Source organism: Pezoporus flaviventris, unplaced genomic scaffold (genome assembly GCF_033815535.1).
Source record: "Pezoporus flaviventris isolate CSIRO_AGI_PZ_B2104156 unplaced genomic scaffold, CSIRO_AGI_Pfla_v1 ptg000059l, whole genome shotgun sequence".
NCBI lineage: Eukaryota > Metazoa > Chordata > Aves > Psittaciformes > Psittacidae > Pezoporus > Pezoporus flaviventris.
The window spans coordinates 630,925-636,046 of record NW_026892607.1 but is presented as its reverse complement, the minus strand read 5'-3'; positions in this window follow the sequence as shown (position 1 = coordinate 636,046).

The following is a 5,122-nucleotide window of genomic DNA, read 5'->3' as shown; positions in this document are numbered from 1 at the left end:
GCTCCCGGCGGGCGCTGCCACAGGGGAGGGCCGGGCCCGGCGGCGGGCCCAGCGCGGGGCATGCCGGGAGTTGTAGTCCGGAGGGAGGGCGGCTTCCAGCCACCGCCTGCGGCGGGAGGAAGGAGGGAGGAGGAAGAGGCGCGGCGGGGCGAGCCCCCGGAGAGGCGGGCGGAGGCTGTGGGCACCGAGGCCAGCCCCGTGTCAGGCCTTGACCCCTTCGTGAGCGGAGGCCTCTCCCGGTGGTGCCTGCAGCTGCGTTTCGAGGTGTTTTGCCTTTTTTCGAATGGTTGGTTGGTTTGTTTGTGGTAGGGTTTCTTTGGGTTTTTTTTTTTATCGATTTTATATCTTTTAACTCCGCTGCGGCAAAATGGTTCCCAAATCTCCACATTCCTACTTTAAATCTCCTGCCTAAACATCTGTGTGTTTGTTTGCAGGCCAACAGTGTTTCGCCATTCAGTTTCCTGCTTCAATTCGTTTCTATGAGTACATCGGAGTCGTTGTGGCTTCGCTTGCCCTCCTAAGCTAGATGTGCTGAGGGATTTTTGCCTTTTTTTAAGTCTTTTGTAAAGTAAGTTCTTCATTAATCGGCCTTAAGCTGCTTAAAATAATCATTGGCTATATCAGGAGCGGAGGGTTTAAAAGCAGAACCTCAAACTGCAGGATTTGGGAAGGATGGGACTTGAATTTGGGTGTCTGGAGCTGGCATTACTGCTTAACATGCTAGCGAAGATGTCCTTGCATTCTCTGCACCCGGGGCTCAGCAGCACAAGTTTGGGTTCATGAGGAAAATGAGGGGGTTCTTCCATTTTGTGATTTTACTGCCTTCTGCTGGTCAAAGAGGATGAGACTGAGTTTAATTTTTTATCATCAGCACATGATTAGAGCACATGATCTAACAGGCAGCTTCAGTGCAAATACAACAGATACTGGTTGCATTTTATCTTACGGAATCTCATGGATATAATATATTTCATGTAGTAGGGTCGATCAGCAAAGAGGATTGTAGGTGCAATGCAGACAACACCTTGGTTCAGAGCTCTAGCTATTGGCTTGAAGTGTGGATGGAGCAGATCGCCTTTCTGATCCTTCCCTTGCCTTTCTGCTTGCCTTTGCTAACAGCACTTCGTTTCTGTGTTCCTATAAATTCGTGATCACAATCTGTTTTATGAAGCCTTCAGACTAGCAGTAAGCATCTCTACAGCAGAGGTATAACACTACCGTGATCAGATTTAACCCCCCCTGAATAATGGCCACAAGTAGCTACTGTTCCTTTTCAGAACTGGAGAGGTAGCACACACAGTGTCATGCACACCATATATGTCTTTATAGTCCAAGCAAAGATAGAGATTTAAAACTAAACCCCATGTTGCTGTTTGTACAAAACTCACGGAAGACTCTGGCCCCACAACAGTGGGTAATCTGTCAGTGCTGAAGGAAATGGGGCTCCTGCCTGCAGAATTTTATGACCTATTTTAAGAATCATAGAACCATAGAATAGTTGGGGTTGGAAAGGACCTTAAGATCATCCTGTTCCAACCCCCCTGCCATGGGCAGGGACACCTCACACTAAACCATGCCACCCATGGCTCTGTCCAACCTGGCCTTGAACACCGCCCGGGATGGAGCATTCACAACCTCCCTGGGCAACCCATTCCAGTGCCTCACCACCCTCACAGTAAAGAACTTCCTCCTCATATCCAATCTAAACTTCCCCTGTTTAAGTTTGAACCCGTTACCCCTTGTCCTATCACTACACTCCCTATGATAGTATAATAGAATAATAGTTCTTTAAAGTTTTATCTTTGCTTTTGTTCTCAGAGACAAAGATGAATGTGCTTGTCTATTTGTGTATGGTCTCGAATAATGAGAGCTGAGTAGCTAACGTGGTTTGGCTAAATGTTGAACAAAGAATTAGTCAGTTGATCAAATGTAATAGCTATTCCCTTGCCTGAAATTAGTTGCCTGCACCTTCCTCCTCTGAAATTTAATAACCATGCACCAATTTGATAGGCCACACAATGTGCCGTCTGGATATACATTGTAAATCCCTCGGGCAATCAGGTTATGAGAATGAAGATACCTATTTTCTGCTTTTTGCATCAGTCAGACCATGCAAAACAACGCTTTGATTGCAAAATAATTACTCAGGCAACCATACATAACTCTCTATAAAGAGAATGTTTTCTCCACATCCACTAATTCCTGTTTTTGTAGGAGTGGGAGAGAACATGCTGCAGCCAACAAACTTCTAATAAATGCCACAGAGTTTATACTTTCAGCATTCTGATGGCATAAAGGCCGTGCAAGCCATCTTTGAGCTCTAGTTGTGCTTCATTAATATCATACTAGTAAGGAAATATTTAAAATCTATGTCCAATGTCCATGGAAAATATAACTTGCCTTTGCTTCTTTTAATAGGTAAACCCAGTGGGTAACACCAAGCAGCAGTGGCAAGAAGACTAAAAATTAGAGAAGATGCTCTCAGCTTTATGGATCTTGGAGATACCACAGTTACACAACATTTCCCCACCAAACACTGCTGAATGGTAAGATAACACTGAACTGAGCAGTTAGGAATGAAGCTGCTTCTCTCTCTGCCACTAGCCTCCTAAATCACCTCTGGGAAGTCAGCTAAGCGTTCATCAGTGATTTGCAGTATGTTTAGAAAAGCCCATTAAAACATGTGGTGGACAGTGTGTGCTATCCAAAACACCCTTTTGCTTGTTGCTTAAACAGAGGAGACCTTGGGTCAAGGAGCTATGGACAAGGGAATTTTTCCTCATTTATTTTTAGTTTCATTTCCTAGGGAAGTAAACCATCTGTGACCTGTTTCCTTCGGGAAAGTTTTGAAACCACTCTGCAGTTTAATCAAGTTTGCAGAGCCTCAGAGATAATAAGTACATTCAGTTTCTGTGGAAATAGCTGCTCAGGTAAAGAGACCCTGGGACAGGACTCAGGGAGAGCACTGGAATCCAGGCTGTGTTAATCCTGCTGCTAACACAACTCCTTGTTAAAATTAGTTACAACATGATTGCTGCCACCCATTTAAGAACAGAAAACCTCAGATATGCTTGTGGAAGGGTTGCTTGTGCTTAGCAACACTACTGGAAATAGCATGGTTAGATAAATGATACTGAGCTTTATAAAGATGGGGAGCACTATTGATTAAAAACTTAAAGCTGTGACAACTCTTTTGTCTCTGAAGCAAACCCATTACTCCAGAACGTCATGGGTCTCACAAAGAAGTTGGGATCTTCAAGGTTAATAAATACATGCACACTGTAAAGCAACAAAGGATCATGCAGGCTTCCAGGGAGCAAAGCATTCTCCCAAGCTGCTTCTTGAGATGTTGTCACCTGCATGCACAGACTCTGACTATGCTCTTTGATGAGGGTGGCCCTGAGGTCCTTTTCCAGATGAGACTCACCTGTCTGCCAGTGTGTGAATCTGCTCACATGTGCCTGCTGTGTTGATCTGCCTGGGGAAGCTGCTGCGGCAGTAATATGTGCACCAGCCTTTCAGGCAGTAATGTAGGATGCAAGGGACAGAGTGAGCATAACCCCTCAGCAGAGTGCTGTTGAGTTTCTCTGCACCAGTTTAGCCAGCATGTTTCTGCTCATACCACTCACTCCATCCAAAACCAGATATTCTTACTCTATCCCAGGATAAGGCTAGTGAAGAGGAGGCTCCAGTAGGATACCTGTAAGAATCTGTGTCAAGGTTACCCCTCATTTAAGATCTTAGTTAAATATCTGGAAGAGAAAATAAAGAGCATATTAGTGGCGTTTAGAGAGTATTAAACTGGGAGAGACTGAAAGCTGTATTCAGGACAGAAACATAAACTACCTGAAAATGATAAACATGAGCAGAAATTAATGGAAGCTCCTTTAGGAAGACTGTGGGTCCTTATCTGAGGAGATTCAAGTTCATGAACCCATCTATTAAAACCTGGAAGTAATAATGCTAGGAGACAAAGAGTAAAGGCAGAAATGAAGCAGACATCAAATGCTGCCACCTGAAGAAGGCTGCGGAAAGGTTTGTGCAGCTGAGGGTTTCAGTTTCCATTGCTGCCCCAAAAGGAACTTTTGCTGCTGTAGAAGTGTGAGTCTGGCCACCATTCTTACCTTAGAGCCTGCTGGCCTAGCCAACCGCTCCACCTGAAAGAGCAGAGGTAAAGCCAAGAGAAGGAAGGAACCAGAAACTACTTCTGCTTCTCCCATCTTCAGATAGCACCAATGCCTGGAAGTGCTGTGCGTCTCCCTGGAGGAGGAAGCATGATCCTGCTGTGGGTCAGGCTCCCAGGCTGGGAAGTTCTGCTCAAGGCAGAATGTTTTACATACAGTAATTCTGCTTCATGCAGTAGTTGATATGATTTGATTTGGTATCCAGAACTACAAAACATCTCCCTTCCTTACTGTGAGGATCTCTTGTGATGGGTGAAGAACACCATTCCCTATAAAAATGGTCTATTGAAATGCTGTGTCAGGGCACCTTGGTTCTTCTTCCAGCTCTGCTAATAGCAGCTTCTGCCATGCCTGGCTTGAGCTATCTATAAGAGAAATAACATGGACGTGAGGGATGTAGTGAAGGCTGCAGGCACTCGGAGAGTCCTTACTCCTTCTTTACTCTCCTACATGTCATTTTCCCAGAAGAATTTGGGCACTGGACAAACGGCTTCTCCTTCTTGCTCCAAGAACACCAGCATCTTCACTCTTGCCATACATATGTCAAGAAGATGATTGTGCTTAAAACAGTTTATGTTACACAGATTTAGTTCCTTTAACTAAATTACCTGCAGATAGGCAGAGATTTGGCCCTCAATGAATTTAATTCGTTTCACTTGGCTGCCGGTAGATGGCTCCCTAAATTTGCAGTCCCTTATTTACCACGTTGTTTATTGAATGATGTTGGACACATTTTCAATGGAAAATGTTTCCAGTGTGTTTGCTTGGAGGAAGTTTACGTAAGAAGAACAAGGAAGCAATGGACTGAGTAAATAGTCTGTTACCAAACAAGACACAGGATTGGTTTGCTTTTTGCAAAATGGTTTTGGGCTGCAGTCCAGAAGGTTTTTCTTGTGCAGGACTTGTAACTCATTGAGCCTCATAATTATAAGGTCATC